Source organism: Capricornis sumatraensis, chromosome 21 (assembly GCF_032405125.1).
Source record: "Capricornis sumatraensis isolate serow.1 chromosome 21, serow.2, whole genome shotgun sequence".
Classification (NCBI taxonomy): domain Eukaryota; kingdom Metazoa; phylum Chordata; class Mammalia; order Artiodactyla; family Bovidae; genus Capricornis; species Capricornis sumatraensis.
Genome location: NC_091089.1, coordinates 59,395,692 through 59,407,338, shown reverse-complemented (window position 1 = coordinate 59,407,338; position 11,647 = coordinate 59,395,692).

The following is an 11,647-nucleotide window of genomic DNA, read 5'->3' as shown; positions in this document are numbered from 1 at the left end:
ACTTGTGTAGCTGACCTGTTGAAAGTCTTGGAGACAGGTGGGAGGTTAATCTTAACAGCAATTCAAATGATTTCAGTATTGGGTTGGCCAAAAAGTTTGTTCAGGTTTTTCTGCAGCATTTCGTGGAAAAACCTGAACAAACTTTTCGGCCAACCCGGTACTCACAGCTCTCTGTTTTGGTCATGTCCTGCAGCTGTTTATGGCTACCTGACTCCTCCCATCCGGCTGCCTCTAGCATTTTCTAAAAGTTTCCTGTTTTATTTACGTGGCTGTGGCAGGTGTTAGTGGCACGTGGAATCGTCAACCTTTGTTGTGGCACGCGAACTCTGTTGTGGCATGTGGGATCTGGTTCCCTGACCAGGGGTCGGGCCTGGGCCCCCTGCATTGGGAGCGGGGAGTCAGCCAGTGGACGACCAGGGACGTCCCCAAAATTTCTCGTTGAGTGTAGAGTAACATGACTCAGAAGCAACCTTCCTACACATGGAGGTCACTTGGGACTGTAACCGTACTGGTGCTCAGGCCTCGTCCCAGACCAATAGAATCTGAATTTCAGGGATGGACCTGGGATTTTTTTTTTTTTTTTAATATTTATTTTTATTTATTTATTTGGCTGTGCTGAGTCTTAGCTGCGGCGTATGGGATGTAGTTCCCCAACCAGGAATTGAACTCAGGCCCCCTGCCTTAGGAGCATGGAGTCTTAGCCACTGGACTACCAAGAAAGTCCCAGCCTATTTTTTAAAAGCCCGCGCAGGTGAGGCTGTGGCAGAGTTAGGTTGACTCACCAAGTAGCTACGGCCCACTTCTAAAGACAACCTTAAGCCTCTCATCATCACTGTAGGTCCTCATTATTTCACATTCATCTCTTTTGAGAGTGTTCCCAGCCTCAGGGTTGAAATGGGAACACTGGGGTAAGGCTGAGACTCTTCAATATTGACCAATAGCCACAAAAACACTATACCTCTGTACTCATTAACTTTCAAGTCATACTGGGAAATTCGCAAAATAATGGAGTACTGCTTTGTGTCAGCCATGTACTAACACGTGCCGTGATCCCCACAATAGCCTGTGATAAGTTATAGAAATTATTTATTTATACAGTATATAAATTTTATATTTATAGTCCTCTAATAAGCAATAGCACTTATTATTCCTGAGATAATGGCTGAGAAAGCTTAAAAATCATTCCTGAAGATGCATCATTAAAAGTGACAGAATGAAGTTTAAACTTCAAAGCTTGAATGATTTTAAACTTAGGATCATATTATTTCATTCAGTCCTTCTAAGGAAAAAAGATATTACTAGGCACAAGTGCTGTGATTCATAGTATTTGGTATGCTCTGCTCCAAGCACTCAGTCTTGTGCAATTCTTTGCAACCCCATGGACTGTAGCCTGCCAGGCTCTCCTGCCCATGGGCTTCTCCAGGGCAGAATGCTGGAGTGGGTTACTGTTTCACTCTCAAGTAGTTGGTAATTGCCGGTCAATTAAATGATTCAGTTTCTTACGCTGAAAAGTTTCCTTCTACCTCCTGGATTGTTACTAATGATTAGGTGAAAAATCCTGGTATGCTCTGCAGTTCAGAGATTCTGGTTTCTGGCATCAACATTGAGTTTGTATTTAATCCAGTTTAGTACTCTGGCTCACAGAAATGGAGATGTTCAAAAGTTTTAGCTTCTTCAGGCGTTTACCTCCATGTTACTGAAAGAATGGGTCTGTATTTTTCGGTTTTAGACATTCTCTCTTGCTCCTCCATGAAGATCTTGCTGCTTCCTTTCCCTGTCCACCGTTCATGTGCCCCCTTCTCATCTCTCTGTCCTTCCAGCTTAGCAAAATCCTTACTTTGGTTGACCATGTTGTATATTACTAATGCTTTCCTGGCCAACTTTTCCCCCGTAATGAACAGATGGGCTTTCCTGGTGGCTCAGATGGTAGAGTCTGCCTCCAGTGTGCAAGACCCGGGTTCAATCCCTGGGTTGGGAAGTTACCCCGGAGAAGGAAATGGCAACCCACTCCAGCATTCTTACCTGGAAAATCCCATGGATGGAGGAGCCTGGAGGGCTATATAGTCCATGGGGTCACAAAGAGTTGGACATGACTTGAGTGACTAACATATAATGAACGGTCATCTTACTTTTCATCATGAATTCAGTCCCCAAAGGTACCCAAAACAGGTCAGGTGCTCATTAGAAGCTTCTCTTAGAGCTTGTCTGCTGTAGTCTGAACCAGCCACCCTGGAATCTTGCAACACATTTGTCATCCTGGGGTCTTCTTTCTCTGCCACCCAGAGAACCCCCATCATCTTTCTTCTCCATTGGACATCCTGTTTCCTGTGTTTCCCTGTTTCTTGGTTTTCTTCCTTATTTTGATGGAGCACATCCTCCAGTAATTTCCTGAGAAAGGGTGCATGAAAGGTCAGTTCACTGAGAATTTGTCTATCTAAAAAAAAGTTTTTAACTTATCTTCACACCTAAACCATGCATGCATGCATGCTATGGGCTTCCCAGGTGGCGCTAGTGGTAAAGAAACTGCCTGCCAGTGCAGGAGACAGAGACTCCATGAGTCTGGAATAGCCTCTGAATAAAATCGTGGATCAGAAAGCATTTTTCCCTCAGGATTTTGCAGCCCTGGCTTTCAGTTTTGCCATTCTAGTTTCCAGTGCTGCTGTGTAGAATTCCCAGTCATTCTCATCCTTGGTCTTCTACATAAGACCTGTCTGTTCTAGAAGTTCGTCCACATCTTCTGAAATATTCCCCATGTTCTGAAATACGATATTTCTTGGGACTGTTCTCCCATTCTGTTGGGAAGTCAACAGGCTTTTTAGATTCAGAAAGTCATGGCTTTCCTTTGTGAAAAAGTTTCTATTGTTTTTTAGAAAGTGTTCTCTCTCATTTTTTTTCCGTAACTGCTGTTATTCAGGTGGTAGACCTCCTTTTAAATCCTTTTATCTTTTTTTTTCTTTTTGCTTGCTATTTTCTGAACATTTTCTTTAACTTTTTCTCTTCTATTGAGTTTTTCATCTCTGTTAGCATAGTAAAATATTAAAAAAAAAATTTTTTTTTTACCCTGATCTCAGCAAGTTCCATCTTTGTGGTCTTTTATCCAAGTTTTCTTCTTCCTGTATCATGCCCGTTTCCTCCATGTTTTCTTCTGTGTGTTTGGGTCTCTGTCTCTCTTAGAGCAGGGGTCCCCAACCCCTGGGCCTGGTACTGGTACTGGTCCGTGGCCTGATAGGAACCGGGCCACACAGCAGGAGGTGAGTGGCAGGGGATTGAGTGACGCTTTGTCTGTATTTATAGCCGCTCCCCATCGCTGCTCTTGAATCATCCCCAAGCCATCCCCCACGCCCCACCCCAGGTCCGTGGAAAACTTGTTTTCCTCAAAACCAGTTCCTGCTGCCAAAAATGTTGTTTTCCTGGAGACTTTTCTCAGATGTCAAATGATACTTGTTTTTCTACTGCAAATTCCAAATAGGAGGTAAAATGCTTTTAAAGTGTATTGGAAAAGATTTGAGCCCACCCGTAGGGTGAGCCGCCTCAGCTGTTGGGTGTGAGTCCTTGATGTCAACATTCTTGGATCTCTCCTCTTCTGCTGGTTGGATTGCAGACTCTTCTCATCTCCTGTGGAGGGAAAGGGGTGGAGGATGAAGAGTCCAGTTCCCTGAATCTATCTCAGTCTAGCATCTCTCTCTTTGATCCCCATGTCCAGGGGCACCTGCTGCTGCCAACCTGGAACCTCCTAGGGATTCTGTCAGATATATCTGGATGGCTCTTGTCGTAGGTTGGCCGTCTTTAGACTCAATTTTCTTGAGTTTGCTAAATCATTAACCATTTATCCATCAGCCTTCCAGCTCCCCAAATTTATTGCTGTGGTTCCTTTTTCTTTTCTCCCCAGCCTTTTAGATTTATGCTTGGAAGCAAACAAAACACACCATCACTACTACCACCAACAGCAAAACCTCCCAACATCTTAGTGGGGTTTTAGGGAAGGAGTGAAATTACATCCATATGTTCCAGCCCCCATCTTTATACCCAGAGGGTTTCACTCTGAAGTTGAAGACAACTCAAAAGGGCATAGGCGAAAGTGAAGCAACTCAATTAATAGCTGTTAGGAGATCAGCAAGGAGAGTGACGAATTCACTGTAAATTGTTCGGTAAGAAAAATGAATGAATGGTCAGTTTCAATCCTTTTCTCCATGTGGAGGCCCACTGTGACTTTCTGCTGGATGGCTGGACCTGTTTGTCCTTCCTGCAATGTAGAACATACTCAGGCACAGACAGACAATATGAAAAAAACAACAGTAAGACAGTGTGCTCATCTTTGCCTCAAACCAGCTCCAAAGTGTTTCTCTTTTTCGGCCTCACTGCTGCTGATGCCCTTGAACTGCCTGACTCTGCCCTCCCTCTGGTCTCCAGTGCACCGTCGATGGCTGTCCTTCTCTGCCCCCGGCCACGCCACTCAGGACGGCTCTTGGAAACCATAGCCGCTGGCTCCTGTTGGCTCTCCCTGCCTCTCTTCTCTTCTCGCCTGGACCCTGCTTGCTCCGTCCTCTTCCTCACAGCACCACGCTGAACAGGCTCCTCTTCTCTGTGACTGTCCTGTCCACCCATGAGCCCGTTCGCCTACCAACAAAGATCCAAGTTCTCACATTCAGACTCAGTCCTCAGCCATCTCTCCCACCCTTATCTGAGTCCTTCCCAGACCCTGTGCAGTGGCCAAGTGAATGCCTTGCCCTTAGTTATCATGTGCCCTTCTGCCTCCAGGGTGTCTCCCCATGTTCAGTGTATAACCAGCATAGCCTTCTTGTAAGCTCCGTATCACCTTGATGAAAAAGCACTCTTGTATCCTCATCACTCACTATTTTTCCCTAAATAATTATGTATTTATTTTTGGCTGTGCTGGGTCTTTGTTGCTGTGCATGGGCTTTCGTTTCGGAGAGCGTGGGCTGCTCTCTATAGAGCAGGACGAGGGCAAGGGCTTCTCGTTGCGGAGCACGGACTCGAGGGTGCTCGGGCTTCAGTGGTTGCAGCTCACAGGCTCAGTAGTTGGGGCGCGTGGGTTTAGTTGTCCAATGACATACGGGATCTTCCTGGACCAGGGATCAAACCAGTGTCCCCTGCATTGCAAGATGGATTCTTAACCACTGGACTACCAGGGAAACCCTCATTATTCACTTTCATCAGGGAAACTTCTACTCGCTTCTTCCCATTGTAAACAGGTAATTTACTGGATAAATATATTAATTCCACACACAGTCTCCTCTTAGCTGAGTGAAAGGAACACCTCTAGGCATCAAACTGGGGAGGAAGGAATCGAGAGGGTCTCTAAGCCAGAGCTGTTGGGTTAGATATGGGAGTTAGAGGGAGAATTGAACCCAGATAAAGGCACTTGGGGTCTTTTTTAAAGTTGTAGTAAAATATACCAAAAAAGGGCTTTCCTGGTAGCTCAGCAGGTAAAGAACCCGCTCCTGGATTAGGAAGATCCGTTGGAGAAGGGATAGACTACCCACTCCAGTATTCTTGGGCTTCCCCTGTGGCTCACCTGGTAAAGAATCCATCTGCAATGCAGGAGACCCGGGTGCAATCCCTGGGTTGCGACAATCCCCCGGAGAAGGGAAAGGCTCCCCACTCCAGTATTCTGGCCTGGAGAATTCCATGGACTGTCTAGTCCTTGAGGTTGCAAAGAGACACAACTGAGCGACTTTCACTTCACTAAAATATACAAAAAAAGAGCACACATATAACTGTGCAATACCATGAATTTTCACAAAGTGAACACATCATATACGCATCTCTGGAATGCCCAGGCCACACCTAGACAGGACGGTGGAGGAAGGGCTAGACCCACCCCTCCATGAAGCGGGCCCTTGGAAGACTGGCCTTTCTGTGAAATCTAGAAAACTGGCTCCATACAGCACAGAAAGACAAGGAAGACCACCCAGGGCTCTGACAGGGAATGAGAGCTTGCCGGAAAAAGTCAGCTTCCTTGGTTCGAATGTACCTACAAGGAGCAGGACTGCCAAGCCAAGAAATAAACACAAACCACATCTAAGACCGGTGGGACCCTGAGATCCTGGCAGAGGCAGGCCAGAAGGGGTGGAGGGACCCTCCCACCACCCCAGGGGCAATGATCTCTCTGGAGAAAAACACTCTTGCCCAATATGATCTCAAATAAATAAATAAACAAAAATTAGAACCCCATGGAGGAAATGAACTTATTTAGTCATCCGATGCATGCCTTAAACCTGACGTAAGAGCCCTGCGTCTCTCTCTGCACTGCTGACAAAGTGAATGTTTTGGACTCAAAGCATGGATCACTCTGTTAGAGGGAGATCTGTTCAAAAGACGAAGTCTCTCATCTCCTCCGTTCAGTTCAGTCGCTCAGTCGTGTCCAACTCTTTGCGACCCGTGGAATCGCAGCACGCCAGGCCTCCCTGTCCATCACCAATTCCCGGAGTCCACCCACCCATGTCCATTGAGTCGGTGATGCCATCCAGCAATCTCATCCTCTGCTGTCCCCTTCTCCTCCCACCTTCTATCTTTCCCAGCATCAAGGTCTTTTCAAATGAGTCAGCTCTTCACATCAGGTGGCCAAAGTATTGGAGTTTCAGCTTCACCATCAGTCTAATCAGCCGAAATTCCTTGCCCTCTACCCCACAAACTGCTCAAGACATGCAGTTTCCTTTACTGTCCCTCAAGGCCTGCTTATGGGGTGAGCTGTGTCCCCTGCCTCCCAAAAATTACCCCCTTCCCCTGTGTATTAAAATCCTCCCCTCTGGTACTTGGAAATGTGACCGTACTTAACAAGAGGTTCTTTGCAAGTGTAGCCAAATTCAGATGAGGTCAATCGGGTGGGCTCTTTATCCAATATGGTGGTGGTGTTTAGTCACTCAGTCGTGACTTTTTGCAACACTGTGGACTGTAGCCCGCCAGGTTCCTCTGTGCATGGGATTTTCCAGCAAGAATACTGGACTGGGTTGTACGAGTGGTGTCCTTCTAGAGGGAAGATGGTTATGGGAAAAGAGATACACTGAGAAAAGACCTTGTGAGATCAGAGCAAGGCAGCCGCAAGGCCAGGAGCGTCAAGGGCTGCCGGAAGCTAGGAAGAGACAGGAAAGGGTTCTCCCCTACAAGTGCAGAGGAAGCGTGGCCCTGTTGACCTGGACTTGAACTTCTAGCCCCAGACTAGAATGCAGTACCTTTCTGTGGTCTTGAGCCCCCTGCTCTGTGGTATTTTGTTCCAGCAGCCCCATGGAACTAACACAAGCCTCAATGTATCCCAGCACTTTCTGATTCTCTGCTCGCAAAGCCCTTCCACAGACAGCGTCCCTCACTCCCCACAGGCCCCCCTCAACCGCCACCTTTGCAGAGAAGCCATGTCCCACAGCAGCCCCGGAAATAACAGTTCCTGCCACCCTCCGTTCCTTCGCCCCCTTTATTATTTTTCCTCACGGTTCCTAGTCATTGCTGACATTGTGGCATGTATCTTTTCTTTATTGTCTGCCTTGCCTTCTAGAATGGAAATTGCGTGAAAGTAGAGATAGTCCAGTTCATTGCTGTGCCCACTGTGTGCCTGACATAGGCAGTGGGCCCTCTATACATATTTTTTTCATAAATGAATAAGCTACTTGGGAGTACAGTTTACTTTTTTAAATTTATTTTTTAAATTGGAGTATAATTGCTTTACAATGGTGTGTTACCTTCTGTTATTCAACGTGAATCAGCTATATGTAATATACATATCTGGGTTTCCCAGGTGGTGCTAGTGATAAAGAACCCCCGTCTGCCAGTTCAGGAGACATAAAAGACCTGGGCTCCATCCCTGGGTCGGGAAGATCCCCTGGAGGAGGGCATGGCAACCCACTCCAGTGTTCTTGCCTGAAGAATCCCATGAACAGAGAAGCCTGGCGGGCTACAGTCCATGGGGTCGCAAAGAGTCGGACACGACTGAAGCGACTTAGGGCTGCCACACACATGTATAAGCATATGCATCCTCTCGCTTGAGCCTCCCTCCCACCCTGCCCCCAGCTACAGCCCTTCAGGTCATCACAGAGCACCGAGCTGAGCGCCCTGAGCTACACAGCAGCCCCCCACCAGCTGTCCACCCCACCCATGTTAGTGTATATGTCAACACTGAGGGTACAGCTTACTTTCTGTCCTTCACAGCATCTGATACAATGCTTGGCTCATAGTAGACGCTCCATCAAAATGTGCAGATGAACTAATAAACCCATCATCACTAGTGGGCTTAATACTGGGGCTCTGTGTGGTTCAGGGGCAGTTAGAATGCACATTCCATTGGCCTCTTTGGTGGAAAAGAGTCGTGGGGACCATTGATCAGATTTCCCTGAGTAATTATTAGAGCTCACCATTTGTCTGCCTCACAAAGCCACTCTTTCCCCCTACACTCAACAGCATCCCTCCCTCACCCTGCTGTTTTTCTGATTAAGGAGACAGAATTGAGTAGTCTAAATTTAGTCTGTGCAGCCTGGAGGTGCCAATCATGGCAAATAATGAATTAGGGGATCTCCTCCCGCCTCCTTCTGCGTTGAAGCATTGAGCTGAAACCAACAAATTCATTTTATTTAGGACCACAGGCTGAACTCTGAGTGTTGGCTGTGACAAGAGAATGCTTTCTTCACTAATTAAGTCACCCGAGCTCAGACAAGCCCTCTCTCCTTGTGATGGGGGTGCTGCTTATCTGAGCTGGCCCAGAGACTGCACCTTCTGTTTGTTAAGGAAACTGGTTATTATTTTGCTACAGATATTTAAACCAGAAAAATCCGTTTATATATACATACATACATGTATATATACATAGAAATATATACATAATATATAAAAATCTCGTATAGTTTTATAAGTTCATTTAGCCTTTCACAGATTTTCTGGATTTCTTAGTAAACCCATATTTAGAATTCAGTTTCTGATGTAAAGGTTGTATTTTCCAAGCAGTTTTGAAAAGGACACATAAAAAGCATATTTATCTGCTTTCATTTCAAAAGAACATAAAAATTTACTCACTGAAAAGCTGTTATATTTGATGTTTGTAAGAAATAAGCCATAGATTAGAAATAACAAATGTTATGAAGCTCTCTTTGGGGAAAAATAATAAAGTTCTGTTTCCATTTGTAACCTATGAGTCTTAATATGTGTATTGGGGGGTTTTATACATGAACATAATTTTGAATGAGTTTTTTTTAAAGTCAGTAAAAATGAAAACACAAGATGTGAGAAAAATGTATGAAATAGTGCTAATTCATTTTTTTTTAATGTTATGTTGATTCACTTAATAAGGCGTGTTTTGCTAGCTCCTTCCTTGTTTCTTGGAGAAGGAAACGGGACCCACTCCAGTACCCTTGCCTGGAAAATCCGATGGACCCAGAAGTCTAGTAGGCTACAGTCCATGGGGTCGCAAAGAGCTGGACATGACTGAGAGACTTCACTTCACTTCACTTCACTTCTTGTTTCTGCCAGATACAAATTTAACTCTCCCCAGTGTCAATTATGTGAGATTTGGCACCTTTATGCCTTGTCACTAATCATGGGCATTTCCCTGGGAGGGGCCAGAAGACCCTCCTTATCTTCACTGAGCAGGTGGGGCCCAGCACCAGAGATGGAGAGGTGACTTATCCAGAGCCTCCCAGAAGTAGCCAAGAAGAGCCCACATCGCTCAGCTGTTAAAAACCCTTGAACTTTTCTAGCTCTCTGGCCTTGTCCACATTTCTCCAGCACAGCATTTCAAAATGTAGAGACTTTTTGTGTAGTTGATTTAAAAGCAGTAGGTTTAGACTTTAGGTAGAAGAGTATATTATCTACAAACACCACCTTTCAATGTTTAAAAATATCTTTAAAAATATTTACTTATTTATTAATTTGGCTGTGCTGGGTCTTAGTTGTAGAATGCAATCAGTCTTCATTGGAGCATGCGGGATCTTTAGTTGAAGCATGTGGGATCTAATTCCTTGACCAGGGGTCAAACTCAGGCCCCCTGCATTGGGAAAGTGGAGTCTTAGCCACAGGACCACCAAGGAAGTCCAAGATCACCTCTTTAAAGGGCAAACCAAAGTGTGTTAGTCATTCAGTAATGTCTGACTCTGCGATCCCACGGACTGTAGCCCTCCAGACTCCTCTGTCCATGAAATTCTCCAGGCAAGAATACTGCAGTGAGTTGTCATTTCCTTCTCCAAAAGGGAAAACTAAACTCATGTAATTTTTGTCCTAAGAATGGAAAGTTAGCCAAGCATATAGGAAAGCAGTGTCCGCTTCTCAGTGAACATTTCCTGCTTGATTCAAAGATTATATACATAGTATGAAAGGCAATCCACTTAATTTGACATTTTACATTGAGCTTGAAACCATAAAGAGGACTATCTTTAATTCAGTTCAGTTCAGTTCAGTCGCTCAGTCGTGTCCGATTCTTTGCGACCCCATGAATCGCAGCACGCCAGGCCTCCCTGTCCATCACCAACTCCCGGAGTTCCCTCAGACTCACGTCCATCGAGTCCGTGATGCCATCCAGCCATCTCATCCTCTGTCGTCCCCTTCTCCTCCTGCCCCCAATCCCTCTCAGCATCAGAGTCTTTTCCAATGAGTCAACTCTTCTCATGAGGTGGCCAAAGTACTGGAGCTTCAGCTTTAGCATCATTCCTTCCAAAGAAATCCCAGGGCTGAAATCACAGCAGGATCCTCTATGATCCACCTCCCAGAATTCTGGAAATAAAAGCAAAAATAAACAAATGGGATCTAATTAAAATTAAAAGCTTCTGCACAACAAAGGAAAATATACGCAAGGTGAAAAGACAGCCTTCTGAGTGGGAGAAAATAATAGCAAATGAAGCAACTGACAAACAACTAATCTCAAAAATATACAAGCAACTTATGCAGCTCAATTCCAGAAAAATAAACGACCCAATCAAAAAATGGGCCAAAGAACTAAATAGACATTTCTCCAAAGAAGACATACGGATGGCTAACAAACACATGAAAAGATGCTCAACATCACTCATTATCAGAGAAATGCAAATCAAAACCACAATGAGGTACCACTTCACACCAGTCAGAATGTCTGCGATCCAAAAATCTGCAAGCAATAAATGCTGGAGAGGGTGTGGAGAAAAGGGAACCCTCCTACACTGTTGGTGGGAATGCAAACTAGTACAGCCACTATGGAGAACAGTGTGGAGATTCCTTAAAAAATTGCAAATAGAAGTACCTTATGACCCAGCAATCCCACTGCTGGGCATACACACCGAGGAAACCAGAATTGAAAGAGACACATGTACCCCAATGTTCATCGCAGCACTGTTTATAATAGCCAGGACATGGAAACAACCTAGATGTCCATCAGCAGATGAATGGATAAGAAAGCTTTGGTACATGTACACAATGGAGTATTACTCAGCCGTTAAAAAGAATTCATTTGAATCAGTTCTGATGAGATGGATGAAACTGGAGCCGATTATACAGAGTGAAGTAAGCCAGAAAGAAAAACACCAATACAGTATACTAACACATATATATGGAATTTAGAAAGATGGCAATGACGACCCTGTATGCAAGACAGGAAAAAAGACACAGCTGTGTATAACGGACTTTTGGACTCAGAGAGAGAGGGAGAGGGCGGGATGATTTGGGAGAATGGCATTCTATC